The following is a 25,702-nucleotide window of genomic DNA, read 5'->3' as shown; positions in this document are numbered from 1 at the left end:
ATGTTTTCTGTTCGGATTTCATTGCTTTTTTCACGAGATATACTCGTGTATGATGTAGTATAAAATAGTAAAAGAAATATGGAAAAACTTAAAAAAAATAGATAACGTTAAAAATTTGGTTTGTTAAATAAAACTGAAAACAGTTGCACAAAATGCTCATTGTGACACTGAAATTGAAAAATAAAGTTTTGTTCTTATTAGTTGATAATTTTTTTAAAGCAAATAGGGCCCTCTTAACATTTTTAATTGAAACCATTATGTATTGTATTTGTTTATCTTGATCTTAGCTGTGGATATTCGATAATTTCAATTTAATTTTGATTTAGTTCAATAATTTTTGCAGGTACCAGAAATTTGTGAGTTATAATAAAATATATACCGTGCGATCAAAAAAAAATAAATTAGAATAGGCGTCGATTAAATTCTACAGTTGGCAACACATTGGCTGGGAATCTGGGCTGGAAATTTTCCACACAAACTGAAAGTGAAAATGACCATTCACCGTTTTCGTCTTCTACAGCAATAAAAATTTTCTGCTCTAAGGTGAGGAGTAAAGAGGAATAAAACGCAAACTTGTCAAAGTTTCCGCAGACATTTGATGTCAAAAATCAGGATTGCCATCTGAAGAACTTTAATCACCGCCTACTCTAATTCATTTTTTTTGATCGCACGGTATTTCTACAAAAATACTTGTAAATGTATAAAAGCAAATAATGCTTTAGTCTTTTTGTTTTAAATGAAAAATTTATATCAATAATGCCAATAATTATGCCAACTATACATCTATCGGTTTATTGTCGTTAATTATTCCATCACAATGAAGTTAGGTAAATTTATAAAAATTGCAACAACAAAACAGATATTAAATAAATGCATATTATGCAAAAATACGAAATTATTTTAACTGACATCAGTGGATATGAAAATCGTCACACTGTTGTATTTTATGTCGCTGTTAACAAGAGTGAATTCGTCAATTAATTGATTTAATTCACTAATTTGGTTCGTGGTAATAATGGGAACATTATTCACTTGTGTTTATTCAAATTGTAGTAAATGTAGCGTTTTAAGTGTTTGGCGTAAATGTTAAATCGCGAATTTCATATAATTTTCCAATGCTTTAACGAAATGTCGATATTGGAAAAAGATTTACACCAATTTTAGACAGTTGGGTTTAATCCTAAATAATTTCACTAAACTCGATATTCGAATTGTCGATACGATTATTTCACATTTTTTTCATTTTACAATAGTAAATAGTGGGTTCTGTCCGGAATTTAGTCTCTCTGAAATTGAGCATTCACCTAGTAATTCTGTATAGGATGGAGACTTCAATGTTGTCCAAGTAAACATTTTAATAGGAATTAAAGTTCTCGTGTGTTTAGTCTGTAATGCTAACAGCATATACGAAAACGGTCATTGCCGATGCGTGTTTTAGTCCAACAATTTGATATTTTGCCGCCCTTCATTGGGAGCAATCCATTTATACCGATAGCAATTTTATTGTTGTGTTAATCGAGCAGTTTAATGTCGGCATTTCGGGATTAACAAGTAATTTATAGAATATGAAAAGCTTCCATAACATATGATGAGGCTGCCAAGTAGGTCAGGCGAGAAATATTTACTGATTTTATTATTCTAATTCAATTCAATCCGATGTTTCCAAAATAATATTATTGAAAGCGTTTCACTCACCTATCGTTGTTATTCTGTTGCAGGGTTTGCTGCTGGCCCGCGATTCGGTAAGTGATTAATTTTTGGAGGAAAAATATGTTTATAATAACTTAAATTCAATTAATTCATCGTGGAAAATGTCTTTAGGAAAAACTTTTGATAAATGGCCCGTCTGCAACAATGGATGGTGATCAAAAAGTCATTAGAGTCCGATCCAACCCCGCGAGCTTTTGTCTCTATTCCTACATGATTCAGACTTTCTCTGCATAGCAGTTTCTTCGGTTTTTATATAACATTAAACTTTTTTGGGGCCGCTTTTCTTTTAAAAGCTACAGTTTAAACGTCCGACTTCAAAGGGTCGGTTGAATCAAGACTCGTTTAATTACAGCTCGAGAAAAAAAAATCTTACAAGGGTAGTTAACGCAAATTTTGTCAAGCTTTTATAATTTTAGAATAATTGTGCAATAATGATTTTAAGAAGATTTATTATTTGCGTGGCATAAGAAAAAAACTAAAAATTTAACTGTTACGGAAATTACATAAAAATTAATGAAAATTTAAATCGAATTATTTTTTCAAGCAGTGAAATATTTAGCTAAATACGACGACTTATTTCTCATAGCTTTCCTTTTAAGTTTCGTGCCTGAAGGTTCAGCAGTTGTTAATAAATATATGTGTAAAAATATTCTGATTGAAGTGTTCTTTATACTCTCCCACTCACTTACCACAAGTTTTAACAAATTACGTTATAAAAATTTTGTGATTAAGTGTGGAACAGTATGCTTCAAAGAGCAGCATTTAATTTTTTTTAAGATTATAAACAAAATAAGATTTAGCTAATTAACAAGAAAGCTTAATATTTGCCGTTAACCACAAATCATTTTTACTATTGCTAAATCTGTTTTACTTTATTTTATATTTTTATTATGTTTCTTTAAAACTGGGTTTGTTAGTTTATTTTTACCAATCCTTATTAAATAACAAAATAATTAATTTAAACATGTCACGTTTCACCAATTTTTTAAATTGTAATGCTTATTTAAAAAATAACCTAATTCCATATGTACGTCACTTAGTAGTCCGGGTTTTAAACATAAAGAATTGATTGAAATTTTAATTAATTAATATTTTACTTCTAATGCCAAATGATAAATAAGAAAATTACCAGAAGCTCACTTATTTGTTTTTAAATTATCAGTTATTTATTAAAAATAATAACCAATCAAAATGACACAATTTTTGTACCTGCATTCGAGTTTATACACGTACATCAATTTCGTTTGTCGTTTTTGCAAACATTTGTTTGCCTAGATTTCCATTTATTGCCACTTTATGTTACATATTTCGTAAAGACAACAAGCGAGCAGCAAAATCTAGATAAATCACAAAGAGTCGGTCGATTTTATGCAGGAAAATAGTTTTACGACTGCAAGTCTGTAATCTCATCTTGTTTGTGGAATAAAAGCAAACTATGAGAATATAGTTCATGCACGCTATCCTATGGTCGGTCATGTGATATCAAGGTTATGTGCTTGGATGGCACCCCAAGGCAGGAAACAGCGTTCAGCAGAAAGCACACTCAAGCTTGACGTTTTGTCTTTTATATATGTATCTACCGGGCATTTTTTGATATTTTCAGCTTCCATTAGAGTTTATTGCTTGCGACAGGATCGTTATCGCACCGAAATGACCCCCTCAAGCCCGTTCCTGATAGGTACTTACCCATCTGACAGCGCTTTATTGCAACCTCAAGTAATCCTTTAAGTAATTAAACTGGGCAAGTGAAATTTCCTTCATCTACATTCGGGCTAAGTCAGGGTGTTTTCCTTTCCTATTCTGAGAGAAGCTTGCACTGTCTTTGCAGATCTAATATTTTTTCCATGCAACTTCTTGCTTTTAATTATAAAGTAAATTAGTTTCGTTATAAAACAGAGAGGAAATATTATCATTATCTCAGACGGGTCCGATAAATTTATAAAGTACGCAAGGTGTTTTTAACACGTCTGAAGTAATTAATAATCGCATATTTTTATGCACAATGCACGAGTTAATTATGTTAGTGAAGTTGCAGACCGTTTAACGACTCTCGAGAACCCGGAGAAAAATATAATGCCTACTTTTAATTAACACGTTTACACTGTCTTAATTTTGCAAACAACTACTGCATTGTCTAGACAAGCAATTCGTGGAATGAATTCTTTACAAAAGCGCCTCTGGATACCGGAACAGTATAGATTTGCTCGTACTCATTCAATGGAGGAATTAAACGCTGGAATTAGTTGGAAGAATCAAAGTTATAAATTAATTAAACTCGGATATTTCGAATATTTTATTACCTTTAATGGATTCGCACGCCAAGAATTTATCCCTTGTGTGCACTCCGGAATTATAATCGTACATAAAACATGTCTCAATATTTCGGTTAAAAAAATTTGTAAGCGGGGGCGATTTAAAAATAGAAAAAAGTCAGTACAAGTAATATTTTGCAATAACAATAACTTTAGAAAAACAAAGTTTTAAAATACACAAAAAATTAAGTAACAGAAGTAACAAATATACAGATATTAATTTCATTATATTAATTAAGATATTAATTAATTTCAGGGGGTGAAGCTCCCTTACATAGTATTTTTTGATATATAGTATGTCCCCGGATTGAGTTTACGAGAAAAAAAATCTTTATCTTTGATTTTACGCCAAAACTGCAAAGGAAAAACATTTTTTGCTTTACCTGAAATAAAGTTTATTTTTCTCTTGATTTTGGACTTAAAATAATTTTGCTCTGCTTTTTAAGTCCTATCACATTGGCGGTTTTATTATTTTGACAATGATGTCACGTTGACAAATGAGTTTACGCAAGTTAAATTACAAAAATGTTTGTGAAAAACATAATTCTAATAAATAGAAACACAAAGAAACAGCTTTAAGATAAAAACCAAAATCATTTTTAACAAGAACTTTCATTATTTAATTAATAAATTAATAGTCAAAGTGACTTATAGTTGTCAAATAAACAAAACCGCCAATGTGATAGGACTTAAAACTTTTGTCTTAAAATTGAATATTTTATTACCTGCTTAAATTTGTAACAATAGAAATGAAACACTCTGTATAAAGTCACTTTATTAAATGATGTGTATGTACAGTGAGATCAAAAAGTCTGTCTATCAAGCAAGCGTATCAGTAAATTGTGAATTATTATAAATTATTTTTTAATTTATTTACTGAAATTAATGAAATGGGTGTTTTTTAAATTTGGCGTCAAAGCAAAAGTTCGATTGTGAACAAAGCATCGTATTGAAAGTTATTAATCTGACATTTGACACCTCGCCGGACGTAATAAAAATTGTGGTCCGTTCACAACATACTCATGTCACTGCCAACTATAACGCCAAATTTAAATAAACGCCCGTTCTAAATGTATATAATAAGGTTGTTTTTCAGGTCATGTGAAGAGGATTAACGTTGAGGCCCGCAATTTTTCAGTAATAAACAAGTTTTGGCGTGTTTTCAGGTTTATTCGAATCAATTAAGACGTGAGAGCGGCTTTAGTGGAAGTTATAAAGAGTTGGGAGTGAATTTCTGCTTACAACTAAGACACACAAATGAGAGCTTTTGATCCTGCAAATTAGATTCACGCCACACATTCTCTGTCACTCTCGTTTAAAAGCGGAGTTTTGATGCAAACTCGGGAAAGCTGCACTACCGACAGAGGGAAAGATGAAAGGGTAACAGAATTAGGAGACCGTCGACTCCTAGAACCCGGATCTTATTTCCCTAAAGTGTACACATCCTATTTGGGACTTCATATTGGAACAGGAAGCTGCATATAAAGGGATGAACCAAACACGCTTGCACGACAGATATTGTTTTCCTGTTTAAATTTATAGCGCAAGTTAAATACAAAATTTTCTTTGGAAAGTTGCATCTTTTGAGGATAGGCAGTGATTAACGAAAAAGTCAACTCAGTGTCCGTGGCGGTGATAAATTTGCCAACATGTTCGCTTTATGTCACCACTTCCTGTCACAAACACGCGAATTAAAATGGCGCACTTTAGCGAAATCGCCATGAAATTATATCGACTGAAAACTACTGAGCTTTTCACTAAAACCACTTTTTACTTTTCCGCAGCGTTGCTTTTAAAGAAATGTGTTTTCAAAGGTCGAATCTAGGACTTCATAAAATCTTTATTGCTGCTAGGATTACCCCAGATCCACACTGCAATACTTCGGATAAGGTTATTAGCGGTATTGCAACTCTCAAAAAAAACATCTCATATTTATAGCTGAAATCACTTTTAACACAAAAACAAATTCTAGCTTTGAAGGTTCTAACACCAATTTGGAAAATCCATTTCAACTACATATTATACATGTACAATTTAACAGTTTAGGTTGGGAGGTAATTTTTTAACATATATTTAAGTATCCACTACATCTACACAATATTAAATAGTTTTAACAAACTTTTATGTATTTTTATTAAAATAAAGTTTTTAATAAGAAACCTAAAAAAAATCTTGAATTTTAAACTAGGATATACTCTTATTATGCTTAGGGAAAAAAGAATTTCTAAAATAATTCCTCTTGTATGAATATTGCTCTTTTTGTAAATAAAGATTAATATAACATTGTGTTATCAATAAATTTTGCTTGAAATCATCATAAAATGTTTAATTTTTCTTACTTTTCATCTTCAATATTGTTATATTAAAACATACATTTCAGTACTAAGAGTTATTTTTTATAAGGTTGGTAGCGGTGTCAATGAACGATAAATGTCAAATATCAAAAATAAAGATGGTGGAAGTATTATGGCATACACAGTTTGGTGAAAAAATGGAAAACATAAAATGTTATTGAAAAACGTCGCAGCCTTTTGCACCAACATTCACTTTGTAGTTTCACACCGACATTGTACGACTATAACATATGGCTATGATACACTCAAAGAGACCAAAGAAATATTATTTTTAAGTACATGTTTATGAGTGCAAGAATAGCTATTTTAGTTAATGTAATTGCTTTCGTAGGATTTTTATGAAATTATTTTCGTAACAAAGCTTTACAAAGAAAAACAGTATTTAGTTATCTTTGTGTAATATAATACGGCTTTTTTGGATTCTGTTTATATGTTTCAAGTAGTAACCGAAGATACAAAATGGGAGGTTAATTGAGGCCATATATGGGTATATTATTTTGCCAAGGTTTTTATTGTGTTAAACGAAAATTATTATCAATGAGAATAAAGCCGAATTGATCTGAAGTTGTTTACAACCGCCACAAATCAGTTATCTCGAGCATCTCAACCTCGTTTGCGACCTCAAAGGAACAAAGTCAGTGTATAGTAGATGGGCATGAATCGGATCTCACAATATCGCTTCAGAAGCACGTCTTTGACATATATAATAAAGAGATTTTTGGAGATGGATAACGCTCATTCTCGACGAAATTGCTAGTTTGCTTGCCTTTCTCTCCGTTTATTAGCGAATCGTTTCAAAACATTTATTATTAAAGCTTTCCAGCTTATAACAAGCGAAAAAACGTTCTAATAAACACTGCCAACATCCTGTAAAACGCGCGATCCTGGCAGTAAGTGGGTATATTAGAAAGGGCGGTAATTAAGAGACTTTCGGTATGATCGAAGCGGATATGACGCATTAAGAAGTTTTATCTACAATAACTCCATTCAGTCGCCGCTCTTCCATTTCTGGCTATCTTCGTTGCTCCGCCAGTTGTGCTGCTTTCGCTATCCTGGCTATACGAGTATAATAAAATTAATATCGACACGTTACTCTGGCGGAAATCTAAGATATCCTCAGCTCACTAAAGCTTTACTCTTATATTATAAACGTGGTAAGTGTTTGCCATAAAGGAGACAAGGCAACATTCCTAGGTCTTATTAAAGTTACGCCATCAAAGCCCAAAAGTTACTTCATAGAAACAAGTCGATCAAACACGCCAAAGAATGTCAACTACTTTACACATTTTCGCCTCTATGCCCTATTTTGTAAATTTCTGAAACAATAATTATTACTGAAGGCGCGCTAATGGGAATTTTAGAGGCACAGATGAATAGGATGGAACTAATAAGAAGCTAAAGTAGCCGGGGCGGAAGACCGAATTTTAATTAGAAAGGATGTTCGCTCCATAGATTCGAGATATTATCCTCATCTTTAATCTTGATTTTACATTATGTGCATTATGAGATGCCGTTGCTTATTTCCACAAATGACATTTCCCATTAATTTATAGTTTAAACGTTTTTAAATCTTTGAATGTGAAAAATAACGGTTGCCTAATATCTCTCTTTTTTTTGGAAATGACTAGTTTGTTAAATATTAAGGCATTATTAGTAGTCGAGGATGCGGATTCCTAAATATTCTAAGCTACGAAAAATGCTTAGAGATTAAAGTGCTCATACCATTTTTTCAACCATCTCTTATTAGAGGAATAGGTAAAGTTGCCAGAAAGATATATCGTGTTTACAACCTTTAATTGTTTAATAAGTTTATGACGACCCTAACTTAAAACTATTACCAGCACACAAAATTAAACGAATACGGCCCAGCGTTGAGGAAATCTGGTTGCCTTCTTTTATTGATTAAACCTTCTTAAAAATTAGTGAAAGTTAAATACCGGATTAAGTTGTAAACACAGTATATCTTTCTGGCAACTATATACCACACAAATAAACGAAAGTAGAAATAAAATTGTGAAATTTTTATTTCTCAAATTCAGATTAAATTGTTGAAGAAAAATTGCTTCTGACGAGTTAAAGACTCCACTAGATTAACTACATATTTTAGAACAATATAAAAAAAAATAATATTCACAATAATTCTTTGTGTCGCCTTTGTCTCGGAAAAAAAACAGCACCTTTGGGAAGAAAAAGTACACTTTCTTCCTTTGTTACACAAATAACGCTTTTTATTTTATACAGAATGTTCCGTTTTTATTGTTACAAATTTTAAATAAATGAATATTTAATTTTGAAACAAAAGTTTCCTATAAATATGTTTCGAAAAATGTTATAAAAGCTAGCTACACCCCCTGAAAGAAATACGTTTTTAATGGAGTTTGCAGATAAGATAAAATTATACAAAAGTTGGTACAGCTGATAAGCTAAACGAATTCCAAAATCTTAAACGGTAAAATGAAATTAATTTTTAATTTTTATGCTGTTTATGGTTTGTAAGATAAATTTTGTAACTGATTTTACTCAAAATCGGTATGTTGTATTGGAAAAACGCAAAAGACTTTTTTTATGAGAAACTATGAAATTTAGAATTTTGTTGCTAAAAATGACAAAAAACTACAGCCAAATTAGTTAGAGTACTTTTTACCCTAAACCCACCCAGTTTAGGAAGCCCATGATTAAAAATTTCAACATTTTATGTGTGAATTAGGTTATCATCTGTACCAAATTTTGTAATTTTATCTTAAATGATTTCGGAAGTATTGGAAAAAACCCATTAAAAGACGCACCCCTTTGAAGGGTTGTAGCCCCCTTGTATGGCATTTTTTGATACATATTCATAGGAAACTTTTGTCTTAAAATTAAATATTCTATCTCTTGTTTAAATTTGTAACAATAAAAACGAAACACCTTGAATATTAATGATTTTACAAATGAGTTTTTTGCCATTTTATTTTATTGGAACGACTAATTAGTAATTATTAAGGAAATTCAATTTTTTTATTCATTTCCCTAAATAAACAAGAATATCAATTATTTAAAAGTATAGTGACAAAAACTGACAGTGTTACGAAGAAAATAACATTTCAACAACTGGGACTGCAGCTGTGTCAGTGTGACAATTTTCAGTTCAAACAACATGAAAATATTTTATTTTATGTATTTTATGTAACTTGTATATACAATTATTTTATAATATTAATTAAATAATGTTTGTTGTGACGAAAGTTGTTTCCTCGTGTTCTGTTTAAGACAAGGATACAATCTCATTAATTAGATTATAATGGAAATATTATTTAAAATTAGAACAAAGTGTGTTGATTCCAGAACGAAATCTAATTTTAAATATGTGCCATCTGAATTGGAATTAAGATTTGGCTTTAATAATAATTACGTTCTCGGCTTTTGTAGGTAAATGTGTAATTCCTGATAATTTATAACTCAATTCCAAACTTAACTCCCTGAGCTGTAATCGGGTGCACTAATTGCGGTTTCAGCAAAAGAATTACAACGATAAATATTTCGATTGCAGAAAGGGTTTCAGTTAATATTTGGCACAGTCCCTGCGAGTTCTTCTCCTATTTACTTTCGCACATATACGAGGACGACGTTTAAATTAAACGGCAGGAGAGTTCCGGCAGACTGCCGGCGATTTGTCCGGTACCAAGGGAAAAACCGAACTGCCTCCGGGCGACATAACGTCAACCCCTTAACGGTCCTCGCCCACAAAGACACGAAAATTTATATTAAAAACTTGTTCACAGGCGAAAACCTAATTTTATAAAACCCACCCAACGAGCAAAATGCTAAATTACACACACTTACTGTTTCATTTCACGGGTATGACGCCACCTGACACCAGGAAACAACACCTAAATGGTGGTGAAAATTAAAATTGCCACAAGTAAAATTCCATACTTTTACAGAAAAATTGGTAATAACAATGGCACGATGTCTGAAATAAGAAATATGTTTCTAAATTAAACACTCCTACTTAGATTTATGTTAATAAAGGGCAGAACAGTTTTAGAATTGAAAGCACTATTTGCAGTAGGTATAGAGCATTCGTTTCATTTAATTATTGCCCGACTAACTTTTACCCGGAAACGAAATATAGTGGAAGTTCACTTTAATTGTTTGATGTGTTCTCGACTAGCTCAGAATAATATAACACAGTAACAAGCGAGCTTTCGGGAATCCGGAGTTTCACGGTTGATATCGTCCGAGAATCATTCTGACGGTGTTTTTTACACGATCGCCGCAATAAAAAGCATCGAATTTGATATTTGATTTATGAAAGGTTTGTTCAAGAAGTAAATTTTATTACGACAAAGAGGATATCTAAGTTGAATGTAAAATAAATAAGAAAAATGGAAAAAAGATAAAGGATGCTTGGAAAAGGTTTGTTTGTGTTATTTTTAACGAAAAGATCTCTTCAAACTACTATATTCAGCACCGAAATTTTTCATTCTTTCATTTTCAGCCTATCCTTACCTGACTTTCCGAGTTTCCCTTAGGGTAATTGTTTTTGTAATACAGAAGTAATTTTTCACTTAAAATTTCGCAACAAAAAATTACATTTTACATTAAAATACAATGAAAACACAATTATTCTATAAAATAATAACAATACCTTTTTTGTTAACTAATAAAAACAAATCGCTTCGTGATTTGCGTAATTATCCATTATTGCGTTATTTTACAAATAATTTTTCAATAAACAAGTGAAATGTAATGTTACAATGTAAAAGAAATTTTTACAAAGCAGTCAAAAGTTTGGAAATAACACTCTTTTACTAGGGACACATAAATATACCTCTGGGACAAACACTATTGGCTTAGTATTGTTTTCTACCCAGAATTTCAAGTAGATTTTTAACTCTCAAGAATTGTAGTTTTTTTTTCAAAATTAAAGTACACATACTGATTGTTTTTCAAACATTGGTTGTACATTTCTACAACAAATCGGTGATAAAATAGGTCATTTTTCAACACAAAGTGTACAGGGTGCTGCATTTTGGATGTCCGAATGAGGAATCTCCGAAACTAAGAGGTTTAGCCAAAAACGAGTAATACATTCTGGGGCCCATTTTTTTAGAAAATAATATTGGTTAAAACCGCATCCCGCTATCGTCTTTTGTTTTCGACTTATAGACAAAAATTGACATTTTAGCGAAATCTAAAAAAATTCATATCTTTGTTATTATAGAAGATACGAATTTGAAATAAAGACATTATACAAGCACTTTTTTACGAGGAATTTAATAATGTAATTAACAATTTTTTTCAGTTGTTTGTTTAGCCGTAATAAAATAAACTTGTATTTTTTTAAATGAGAATCATAGAAGGCTATCTAATTTTTAAAAAGCTTGTTTTTTTCTTATCTAAAAAATATATATTTGTAACAAATTATTATAATACATTTTTAACAAAAAATTATCTTTGATTTTTGTTCGCAGTTGGCCATGAAAAAATGTTGCATCTTCAACTAAAAGGATTTAAACTATATTATATTCAACCAGTGTCACTAATGAAAGAGTTTTCTAAGTAATAAGTGATGAAAAAGATGCAAAATAAATTATAAATCAACTTATTGCCGACTAATAACATTTCTTTGTTTTTAAACAAGCTAACTTTACCATTGCAACTTCTAGTGATACATAGAGTGTTGTAAAAAAAAGCCGCTTTAATTCTTCAAGAAAATATATTTTATATGACACAAAAATGACGATATGGCTATTCAAATACCCAAATTCCGTCTATGTGAAACGTTATCCTACCTCCATTAGATCATCAAAAAAATGTTTTTTGTAATTGTGTTGACTGTTGTTTTTCCTATTTTTGGATTTTTGAAAAATATGTAATAATTTTGTTCTGACGCGCTCGCGTATTTATTCAATACTTCTAACGTATCGTATTTTTTAAATCTTTATAATTTTATCTATTTTTTCATCTATTTTACAGTTCACAAAACTCTTATTGATTATTATTTACACATTTGGAGTGAAATAGTTTTTCCATGGCCAACTATTATCACACAAAATATGTATTTCACTTTTTAAGTATAGTTATAAAAAAATATTTTGTTACAAATATATATTTTTTAGATCAGAAAAAAATAAGCTTTTCAAAATTGCCATAGCCGCCTATGATTTCCATTTAAAAAAATACAAGTTTATCTTATTACGGCTAAACTAATAACTGAAAAAAATTGTTAACTACATTATTAAATTCCTCGTAAAAAAGTGCCTGTATAATGTCTATATTTCAAATCCTTATCTTCTATAATAACGAAGATATATTTTTTTTTAGATTTCGCCAAAATGTCAACTTTTGTCTGTAAGTCGAAAACAAAAGACGATAGCGGGATGCGGTTTTAACCAATATTATTTTCTCAAAAAATGAGCCCCAGAATGTATTACTCGTTTTTGGCTAAACCTCTTAGTTTCGGAGATTCCCTATTCGGACATCCAAAATGCAGCACCCTATACAATTTAGCAATGTTTGGCTTTCAGTTGGAAAAAAGTTTGTAAAGTAGTGTATTTAAGATGTTCAAGTGAAAGCGTTTATAAACACGTTTTAAAATATGTTTGTTTATATTGCTTTATCATGATGTTTTAATAAAAAGTTGCACTTTCTGAATCTAAAGATTTTTGTGTTTCAGAAAATTCTACTTTATATTTAACTTAATACTGACGTTAATTTCACACTCACAGCTAATAAGAAATGCATTATAAATAGCCACGCAAAATAAAACACATTTTTAAGACGTATTACATTTAACATTTTTTCCAAAGATTAGAAATATTTGCATTTATAATACTTAAAAAGTTCAAAAAACTGACTTTTTAAGTATTATTAATTTACGCATATCAATCAGTCTTTCTAATAGATTATGATCGTGTATTTTGATTGGATTAGTTTCTTGTTCATAAAAGCTGGCGTTAATTATGCCCAAAAGTGTCGTGATGGGTCTTAAATGAAACGTAATAACATGCGTAAATTTATCCTTAGCCTAAACCGGCAAATACCAAAGGGTCATTTATAATCCTATGATTAAATCTGCGCAGATCTGTCGGTCGGTTTGTTGTTCGTTTGCCGGTCGCAGCCTAAACTCCGGCATATATCACAGTTAAATATTCTAATAAATGATGAATGTTGATGCCGTACGGCTGCTGATATTAAATAGGCTTGATAATGATAAATCCACAGCCGCAGTCACCATGTAATATAATAATGGGTGTGATTATGTTACAGGATTAATTATTTGCCACGATATCAATTAAACCTTGCAATCTACAAAATTAATGTTTTAACGCCGTTCTAAACTTGTACAACTGAACTTTATAATTATGTCTATGTGTTAGATATGCGCTTAATTGGACTGATTGTTAACAATTAATTTCACTCTATCATTCGTAATTTACGGCCCGGTACAAACTGCTACATTCAACCGACTAATTTTTTTTTTGAAAATCTATTTATCGCCAAAATTGGACGCACAAATACGTGCCTATTGTTTGGCGAGATACAGATTACTATTAATTGATTAAGTGTGTTAGGAATGGAAAAAGCTGAATATTATGCAAATAAATCACAAGTAAATAATGATATGTATCAAACTCTACTTTATGCGGGTGATCTTGGCAGAAACCCTTTACAAACTTTGTTAAGATTTCAAGCTTGCATACTAAATAAGTCAGAGCAACTTTCTAGTCTGAAAGTCATAGAAGGGAACAGAATGTTCATTGCGAACGGAATTAGATTTCCTTATTAAAATTTTAAACTACGTGCGGTTTTTTTTTCTAATCAACAAACTTAAAAGTTTAATACAATGTAAACGCAAAACATTAAATTGATTTGCAAATAATGTTAAGTAGTTTCAAGGAAATGGAATTATTAATTTAATTAGGAAACGTTTACTCTCCCTAAGAAAGGGAGTTTCGGCTAAAATTGGATAGAGTGATTCTGTAGACCTATTTAGAATTTTAAACGAACAATGAACGTTACAGGTCTCGATACCCTAATAAAACTTTTACAGAATTGCATTTAAATATCCTCATTCAGTTAATTCTCTTATCTCGCATTTGATCTTCTCTAAAATTGTATTTCTGTTTTAGGTCGGATTTGTTTGTGTAAATTTTGTATATTCAAAACTTCATTGAATTTGATTATTGATTTGCCATAAATTTTACATGAACACAATTTATGAAATTAAAAAAGCGGAACCAGCAACAAATGTTACTCGGATGCCATAAATTGTTAAAAATTTTAATTCAATTATTAACAGAGTTTGTTTTCGAGGGCCCGCTGATAATAAAATTTTGTGTTAACCGAAATACGGTCGTCAAAGTTTTCTCGAGATCCAGAAAGTCACAAACAAGTTTTACGTCCTGTGTTGATAACTAAAAGTCGAAATATTCAAGGTTTAATTTCGACAGGGCCTTTGCTGGATTCCACACATTCCCCCTGTTTGTCATGATAATATTTGTTGTGCCGAAAAACAAAACTTTCGAATGGAAAGAGTGGACTCGTTTTAATTAAAACCTGGAGCAATTTTTTCCGAGTAATTACCGTAAATAAAGCCAATAAAAAAATCCATTTCTTATATTGGAAAAAAGTTTCCGCCAAAATAAAAATTCAATTGTTTGGCCAATTCGGGATGGGATGGCTATTTGGAATTCAATAGAACTTGAAGCTTTTTTCATGAACACCGGCTGTTTCAAATACAAACTCTAAAAGTAGAAGATACTCTAAAGTTTCGGGTATCAGCGAGCTTTAGATATTGCACGACACTATTCGAAAACTTCATTATACCCCTTTAGCACCTCCTAACTATGCGGAGTTGGCTTTCATTTCGGTCGCAACGCTTTCATTTTATTTTCCCTCCAATGAAAATTGATGCCGTGAAACTTGAGATTATCAAGTGATTTTTTTATGTCTAACGGAAACAGATGACGTATATGACGTAATCAGCGCATCTATAGCCGGGAATTTATTTTCGATGACCACAAATCAGCTTGCATTAGAGGGTGTGACAAACAATAAAATTATATTAGGTTCATCAGACAGGGCACATTAATTCATATATCAAAACATGTCAACTCTCATCAATGACCGGGTTTTTACCAGTAGAATCGGCCCTCGATGCGATCCGAGCCTGATTAATAATGATTTATCGAGTTTGATTATTTTTGCGCCATTATTTATTATTAGGCTGCCACCGATCGCTTCGGTGGACACCTAACTGAAAATTGTCAGAAATTAAAAAACCTGTTTTCTGAAATCGTACATGCCGAGTAAGGTATAGCTTATGCGAATTGTGACCACTGAAAATGATGTCTTTCTATTGTAATATTTCTTGACCAAGCTTTATTAATTTATTTTATTAATAATAAAATGGATTATTTGCCAAAAATTGAACAAATGGGAATACAGAAACTGTAAAACTATATTTTCGACTTTTTTACTGTATTATATGCAGTATGTATTATTATTATTTTTTACTTGGAACTTTTTTGGAACCATTTTTACTTTCAGAATTACTAGATTACTGACGAGTTCAGAAACTTGAGGCTGTAGAGAATATGGCTTTTAAATTGGACCGAACTTAATCAAGCCAAATTTATAATGTCTATTATAAAGTTATTTTTCTGAAAGATGGTAATTAATGTGTTTCAATAAAAAATATGAAAGAAATACGCTGCTCCACAATTGAAGTCTTTTATATTATTAGCTAAAATGTATTTACCTTGTAATATGCGAATCCAATAATGATTTGTATAAATGTTTACATTTTAATAATATTTAATGTTTAAAATCTTTTGACACAGCAAGGACATAATCAATTTTTATGGTAGCTGATTCATGGAAATTCATGTTTGCTTCAATTCGCAGAAATTCTTTTTTCTTTTTTCGCTTTTAGAGTCGTCAGTAACTTTGTGTTTCAGAAAGGTGGTATATTAAAAAAATCTTTAAACAAAATCGCATTTATTTAATTTTTTCATATTACTTTGAGTACTATATTTTAAAACTGCAATTGTCGCATTTGTACACAGGTATCAAAATGATATTTGCACAACAAACTTATTTGAAGTACATAATAGCTTAATTTTATCTCGATTATGTAGGGGTCTGTCTTGTAAAATTAAAAAAATTCTTGCATTTCGAAAATTTTACTACCCAAATTTGACACGTACAAGAGAACTGAAATTTTCTCAGTTTTTTTTAATCAAAACTAAATTTTGAAAAATGCGTTTTTTAGATGTAGATTCCACATTAATTGAGAAACATAAAAAAAATTGTAGCTACATCTAGAAGGAAGTTACAGGGGTGTAAAATTTTTGCAATTTTAAGTTTTCAAATTTTTTTACACTAACGTATTTTTCATAGTGAAGCAATTCCAAATCAAAAAACGATTTCCGAATTTGAGTACAACAGAAAATTCTACATAAGAATCAGTTTTTAATAATCGTGTGGCTTCGACTCCGGACGAACTTCGTAAATAAGCGTCTTTTGAGGTCTGAATTAAAAAAAAAACTTTCAATGGACAAGAAATTGTTTAGTGCTTTCTTAATTTTGCACAGAAATATGTCTAAAAAGCTTTTCTAAATGGTGTCTAACAATAATCAATTAGTAGAGTATAGTGTAAATTATTGTTTAACAATATTACTGTGGTTTTTACTTTTTAGTAATACATAACACTTTTTTAGCCGCTGAGCTAAATTTTTCTGTGGTAGAAGCATACAAAAGAGGTCGGAATGGCAAGGCGTCATGGTGATGTTTATCGTTTCATTAAAAGTCTTTGTATGGGAGAAGTATGGACTGAAATTATTTAAGAGGCGTTGTTATTTCTTAAGTTTACATAAAACTTGTTAAAGCTTTAGAATTTAAGTTTTCATTAGATGTAAAGTAAGTAATCTGCAGTGGCGTAATATGAGTTTTTAGTGCGAAACCACAGAGCGAAAAGACATTTAAAAGTTGGACTGTAGCGAAATGTTTTCTCGTTGCAAAGTTGTACTCGTTTCCCCTCTCGCTTACCACGATAATTACAATGGTAATGGCGCAATTAGTAGCCAGATAATGAAAATGATAATTTTTAAATGGAGACTTGTGCCAATATAGGGGGTCTTACGGTTTGTATCACTTCAAACTTTACAAGAACGCATTAAAGCCGTCGAAAACTTTTCACAAGAAAATGAATAATCGCACACTTTGGAACACAAGCAACGAGTCGACATCACTTTTACCTTCGACACATCGTGGTATTTGCGTTTTATTGCGGCGCTAAATTTACATCACTTGAAGCGGATTTTGCGAGAAACATCTCTGTTGTTGTTAAATATTAAGAAAGGGTGCCGGATTAAACATTTTTATTTTCCATTTAAATCAGTTGCAATATAGGTTCAACATATTTACTGAGGTACTAATAAATTTTTATTTACGTTTCCTGTACACGTGTTAATAACATGTGTTTTAAACCCAAAATTATTTGCGTAAAATATTGTGTAATATGCATTAGAGCTGTTGTTCCATTTTAATGTCCAGTAGTTGAAATAAATGAACATTTTTACACCAAATAATAAAATCATATTAATTTATTAAATTACGTAGGTAATTCCACTAAAAGCAATTAATCACGGTAAGCTTAGTCAACAGAATAGTTTCCTTTTTCGAAAATAAACGGAGCGGAATATACAAATTTATTGCGAGATTAAATTACTTTCCGTAGTATGTGGGAGCTTCAGCACTTTTTTCTGATAGTGCTGATAAGAATAAACTCTAAAAGAACATTGTGTACTCTTTGTTTATGTTGCGATTATTCGATGTGGCTTATATGAATTCAATCGAGCTTTAAGAGCTTCATTGAACTAGTGAAAGAATATAAATGAGTCTCTCGAGGGTATTAAAAAGCTCCAAGTTAATCCAATCAAAAACGTTTATTTGGTTAGCTTAATCTAAATAACATCCAAAGATAAAACCATAACGCAATTGAATCAAAACTAGTAAGATTTTTTTTGTGTGGTTGGTTTAATTATAATGAGAACGTAAAATTTTTCATTTGTGTAAATTTCGATAGCAATAAAGCTTTCCGTGAATATTTTTGCAGTTGAAGCTGGTGCAATTGATTACCATTAATTGAAGGTCGTTTTGTGTTTTTTACCCATTTTTAAGTTAATTACCTCGGTAATAGATGGGCTTTATTTTTCGCGAGTAATGCAATTACTGCAGGCGCTATTATTCTTTGATACGCACTCATTTCTGTCAGGAGAGTGAGTCGTTTGCCCGGGCGTAAGGGTCATCGCTCGTATTTATATTTATTCTGTAAAACAGCCACGTACATATGCATAACCCAGTGGATCCTCCGTGCGAATCAAATGAGTTTTATTTATTCTAATCGCAAATGAAATTCCGGTCACTAATTAGAGATACGTGTTTGCCAATCCAGCGACCTGTTAGAGATTGGTTGGTTTCTGCTCTTTCAAATAAAGTCCTCTGTTATTTTATTGAATTGACAGTTGGTTTAATTAAGGTCGCGCTTTGTGCTTCTAATTTTTTACACCGTACCCTCAAAGGACGACTCCAACATTGGGAATACAAATAAGAACCCACCTGAACCATCGTTAATCAGTGGCAATAAATTTTGTCAATATTGGCTCTTTCTTTGGGGCTTTTTCAAAATATGTGTGCCCAATCGATTTATCTATTTAACGCTGAAAAAAAGTGAATTTTTACCACTCAAACTCAGATTAAATGCAAATTTTATGCAAAATTTAACCGCCCATATAAGGAATATTAGTTCTGCGGAAACCAATTTGTAATGTTTAAGAGGGCAATATAAAGTCGATAAAAACGACGGGAACCACCCAGTACACTAATGACCCGTATGAATTTCGGTTATTTACATCTACTTATTTCATAAATATCCATTATTAATCGTTTAATAATAATAGTGTAGATGAAGTTGTTTCTACATTCTAACACCATTTTAACACCAATAGCATAAAGGGCAACAAACTTGTAACACACGTTTGTGCTCGTACTTGCTCTATTACAATGTATTGTTGTTATTTCAGAGAAATAAAAAAAATACTTATACTACTAGCACGTACAAATTACATTATAAATTGTTCGGTTAAATCCAAATTTCAAGATGTTTAAACGTGCTTTTAATAATTTTAGTCAGAAAAAATTATGGTGGATGCGCCGGGATACAAAAATATCTTTTTTTTAATTCGTTCTTTATAGTTTAGAATAAATACTACATTTATAATTTTTTTATTTCTAACGTAGGCTAATTATTTAAATCATTTATTTCATAAAAAAAACTAATAAAAATACATATACAGAGTGATTCAAAAGCTCAATCCATCTGTTGGGTGGTGATAAAGTTTGGGGCGATTTTGTAATATAATAATAATTTTATTATTAATTAGAAATGGTGGATCATTTATTAAAACTCTTAAAATTGAATAAATAATCAGGAAAGATCTTTCGTGCTGGGATCTTTTGACAGCCTGAAATTAAATGATATCTTACAAAAGTACAAGTTTAATTTACCTTTAATCGCGACTATGCTAATAGAAAGGGCCGACGACTTTTAAAAATGAAATTCAGGTCTTTTAGTAGGATTTCATTCCATTAGGTGAACACAAAAAGAAGTTGTACAAAATTAATGAAATTCTAACTAGAACAAGCCAGGTGAATTCACGTGTTTCTGCATGTTGAGTGCAATAGCAAAAACTTGGCTGATATTGTTAGGTATTGATTACAAGTATAAAGTTCGTTCAATTGAGTATCATTTTCAGATAGGGGTAACAAGGGAGAAAATGTTGGTCTCTGTTCCGGGATGTGGTAATTAACTGAAATCACGTGGGAATTATAAACGGGTCGGTCGGTATGTCACGTGGATTGGCATGGGCAAACTCCATTCTACAGCGAGTCATTGTTTTGACAACTGTGCAAGAATTGTTTCAAACATAAAAGAAATTCTCCTCATTTTTCTGTTTATAAAAGGCAATACGAACAAGGTTTCTATTTATTAGGTACTTCTCTAAAGTAGAAATAATACACAGTTTCAAATTACCTTCAACTCTGCAATCATTGCCTGAGAGGATAACAAACTAAGTAATCATATAATGAAACATTACACTAATACCAAGCATTTGAAATTAAGAAGAAATTCACGAGTTTAATCCCTGCAATTTTGCTAGAAAGTTCCTGATATGTTCCTGGTGGACTTAACCGGTTAACTAACACTAACACTAACATATTCCCTGAAATTGTTGCCATAATTGTGTTTGACTAAATGAGCTGTACTTTTATAATTAGAATCGGGACTGGTAGAAGCACTTTGGTTTGTCCGAGTTGCAAAATGTGCTATTATAATGTCGGAGTTTACCAATCACAAACACCATCTCGTGTAATTAAAGAAATACTGATACTAATATTAATGCGACTCTAGAAAAAAATGTCCATTTAAGGTACAAAGACTAAAGTATTTAAATAAAAAATTAAACAACACACTCTCAAGCAAAAAACGAGCATAAAAGAAATTAAAACATAATAAACATGATAAATTAACTTTTATTACAGAAACATTTTTATTAAACGTGATGTACACTCAATTTCAAGACTCCTATAAAAGCTTTGACAAACAAAAAAATTTAATTTAACAGAGACAAAGACAGGAGGTTATTACAACACGACCCGAAAAAATGATATTCAAGAATTTCTCCAAACCAGAAATGTAGCTGTCGATTTGATTTTCCATATCGGAATATTCCAACATCCACAACACGATCTTCAAGTTAATATAATGTACGTGTTAATGTAAAATGCATGAGATTTTTTGCTTGCGAATATATCGATACATAGAAAGTGGTGTATGAAATGGGTTAAATGCAGCTTTAAAAGCGTCTTTCGCGAGCTTTTTCGGCTCCTTCCGTTCCTAAGTACCATTTATAAAATTGTAAATTATTTACTCGTAAAATTTAGGGGGTAATAAATCAAAATTAGATTGTGTTTGCTCCATATTTCGAATCATTTTGCGGTTACAGAAAATATTTTCTGTGACAACATTGGAGCAAAAATGATCCTCGAAGGGATAGGCAGTCTGTTTCTAGCAAGGAAACCGTGTGTGAAATCCGATCGCTTCATAGATTTTTTACATTCCGTGACATGTTCTCGGAGTCATATGAAGTGGTGTGGCTTCAGTAGAATTCCGGAGAGTTGGATGATCTGGTGCAGTGGAGGTGGGCTTTGCTGCTCGTACTTAATTTCACGGCCCGTCGACTTGTTGAGAAACTGACCGAGTCACTCACTCATATACTGACCAAACCTTGGATAACACTTTTATGACAAATTGCACACATTAGTTCGTTTTAACTTGCTGCAGCAGACTCTGCGACTCTATTAAATCAAACGCTACAGCGTCAAAAGAATTTCATGCTGTGGCGATTTTAACGCGTTTTTGATTCATTGTCACACACACGAGGACTGTATGTATCGTCGACATTAAACGGATTTAGCGGATGTCATAATGCAGATTTTTATTGCAGTGTTACGTAAACGCAGCATCGAACTGGAACGACGCCATTTGATTGTTTTCACAGCTCTGAAAACAATTTTTCTAAACTAACCCAGACTGTCCCAAAAATACCTTTTTTGTATACGCTTTCAAAAATAGCTATTTTGCGGACTCATGGGAGTCCCCAGAATGAGTCTTTTCCGGACTCAATAGAATAGTACGCAAAACGGTTATTTTAGATACTCAGTCCGCAAAAACAGTTTTTGCGGACTAAAAAATAAAATTGGATACTATGGTAACATTTTTTTTTAATTGGTATGAGGTGTGAATTCGTGTTTTGGGAGCTTTAACAAAAAAATCTTGTATGCACCACGTACACAAAAGGTTTTAGGTGATTAGCTCCTACGTCGCCTACATAAATAACTATTTTTGTATACGCGCTTGAAAATTGCTGTTTCAGGGACTCATTTGGATCCTTAAAATTAGTATTTTTTAAACTCAATAAATTAGTACGTAAAATGGTTATTTTAGGTACTGTCCTCAAAAAGAGTTTTTCCAAACAAAAAAGTCAATTTGGTTACTATAGTAGCGAAATTGTTTTAATTAATATTAAAAATGACGTTTGCATTCGTTTTTGGGAGCTTTAACAAAAAAATTGTTGTTTGTACACGTACCTAAAACATTTTCGTCCGCAAAACTGTACTTGTAACAAAAATAACTATTTTTGTTTTCTATGGAGTTTAAAAATTTAAGACACCACAGTAATAACAGTAAATACTGGGTGCGCCAGAACCCGCGCCCCAGAGAAAAATGCCAGATACCAGGAACATGGAAAAAATGTAAAAAAAATTATAACTATAAAAATTTCAAAGTTATGAGAATTTAAATTTTGCACTTTGACTCTATTTATTTCTGTTGGAAGAATAATTTTTTAATTTTTTTTTTGCTGCAGGCTATTAGAAGACAAAACAAAGAAGCTGAATCCTAAATTATAACTCTACTTAAGTTACTTGTGGCGTTTATTGGCAAAGTTTTTGTTTCTTCACTAAATAATTATTAAAAAACATTATACAAGATATACAAGATCATCAGTATCATTAAATAGACATAAAAAAATGTCAAATGTCAAAAAATAAATGTCAATTTTTTTGACAAATAGAATTTTTACATTTTTTCCATGTTCCTGGTATCTTATCTTATATGATTTTTTTCTCTGGAGCGCGAGTTCTGGCGCACCCTGTATATTCAGCACAGTGACGAAACCGCGTTGTTTTAATTCTTCAATTGCATTTTGTGTAACTATTTGCACAAGCAACTATAACGTGAAAATTCTTCCCGAATTAAAAGAGAAGTAGCGGTAAAACATGCTTCATCCGCTATAATAAAACAGAAAATCGACTTACTTAATAAGTTCTTATGTATTGCAAATAGCAAAATTGGGCTAAATTGGGTAATTTAGCACGAAATGCGCACTAATATTACTTCGATTTCTGAAAATGGTTTGCGTGGTCTACTATAAATGTATTCAAAGACGATAGGAAACTCGGCATGTTTGAAACAGTAATTTCAAACTGATTTAGAATCTCCAAGGTCGTTTTCTGTTGACTGCTTCAAAACAATAATTCGAACAGCTTCAATGAGCACCATTGAGTTAGATTGTATATTGGGGTTTATCCCCACCATCATAGCATTGATATTTTAGGCTTAGGCCTTAAGGATGAAATCATGTAGAAAAAAGAAAAAGCAATATTGTGTTTACCGCAGTCTTTCTTTGTGAAGCGAAAGGAAAACTGTTCTAAACATGATTACATAACATCATTTAATTTAATTTTTATTAAATAATTTTTAGTAACAATTTGTTTAATTAATTACTTAAAATGAACAGTTCACGGGACCAACAAATTTGCCATTGTTTCTTTTCATGTTCCTATTTGATTTCGACTTATAATCTAGTTCATTGTATCGGCTACTAAATTTAATCCTAGCTGCAGGGTATAATAGATAAATTCGTTAATCGATACGACAATGATATATTTACTGTGATAATAAACCTTTTAGCTGTCACTAATTATACGAAATATAGTGTTTGTACCCTTGTTTGTTTTTTGTTTATATTCCGATTAGTTGTTTCAAAAATAATTGGTTGAATGAATCTAAACACAGTAGAATTTATAAAAACAAACATTATTATAGTTTTTAGTGTTTTCAACATATCCAATACTAACCATAGTACTAACCACTCTTGGTAGTAAAGTTATTCATGCAAAAGCAAAATTACTGAAATGTAAACGTTATTAAAAGTTCTTTAATCAATATAAGTCTACACTTTGTTATTGCATTTGTAATAATAAAATAACATGTAATTAAAGCGTAAAATGTTTTCTAGCTAAACACTAGTTTTCTTCTAATTCATTATAACTGAATAATGTATAAATTTCATGTGAAATAATGTGTTAAGAAACAACATCAAATATTTTATTGTGGGAAAGCAATTTAAACTTTAGCCGGAAGTGATAATTTGTCTTGACAGATTTATAACTAAAATTCTTGTTTTCAAATGCCTGTATAATATTGCAGAATTAGAAATGTGTAATCAGGATTACATTATATTGCAATTCTATCCATTGAAAAGCTCTCGGTTGTTCATAGCAGGAAGCACGCTGAATGAAGTTCACACATGAATACTCGCAGATAGTGCTTTATTGCTCATGATCTGCTTAGGCAGGTGTTTACTTCATTTGAAAATCGGCTCGATGATCGGTGGAAATTAACAAAAATTTTCGTTGAAAGCATAAGAAATCTAGGAAAAAATCTGTCGGAATGAAAAAGAACAAATCGTGAAAAATTTAATTTGCGCACTGCTTGCAGCCAAAAGCTAAAAATATAAATATTCACACGTAACAACACATTTTTCAGTGGAAGTCGCAAAATGTTTTATAAAATTCATAAAATATGATCAAGTCAGAATACACATTAAGCATCATGTATTTTCATAGCAAAGCTCGAGCCAAGTTGCATCAAATTGCGAAAGTCTGTTTGTACAGGAAGGAAACGTTAGCAAGAAGCAGTGTTATACCCGTTAATTTATTATGTCGTTTGTTGCGAAATAATCAATAACATGAGAAAACATAAAGAGGCACTGTGAACCTCTAATAATAATAGCTATAGATAGAGCTCGGCGGCCTCCACTGAGGTATCGACGAATCAAACTTACAATTCAGTGACAACTTGTAATTGAGTTTGAGTCAGATGAAATGGTTTTGTCGGTTACACTAAGTTTCACAAGTACAGGACTGGCTGAAGCTATTGCTACACATCTACATAACGCTGCAAACTGTCATTTCATATGAAATACGTTTGGGGTTACATTACGGCGGAAGCGTAAAACGTAAAGTTCACAGTGTAGAAAATGCTGAATTTTTTATTCTTTCGTGTTAAGCGGTAACGAGTACGAATTTTTGTGTTAGAAGCTTGTAATAAAAAAGATTTTTATCAACAGTAAAATAGGGAATTAAAAGTTTTTCTTTGGGAGTAAATATGAAATGTTGAGAAAGAACGTTTCTAACATGCTGAAAAAGTTTGATAATGTTGCGGAGGTGAATTGGGAGACAAATTTTAAAACATTTAATTTTATTTTACCTACAAACGTAGTGACATGTTCAGTTTTATCATTTCTTTTTAAAAAATCCAAAAATCAATGTTTTTGTGTACCTTATGCTATAATTTATTTACTAAATCTTTGAACTAAAACGTTTTTCCTTAATGTCTTTTGCTATAAATAAAATAATAAAAATATTTAA

The sequence above is a fragment of the Tribolium madens genome, unplaced genomic scaffold, assembly GCF_015345945.1.
Source record: "Tribolium madens isolate multiple individuals breed KSU strain unplaced genomic scaffold, Tmad_KSU_1.1 Scaffold_97;HRSCAF=244;Tcas5.2_LG3a, whole genome shotgun sequence".
Lineage (NCBI taxonomy): Eukaryota > Metazoa > Arthropoda > Insecta > Coleoptera > Tenebrionidae > Tribolium > Tribolium madens.
This window is presented reverse-complemented; position numbering follows the sequence as displayed.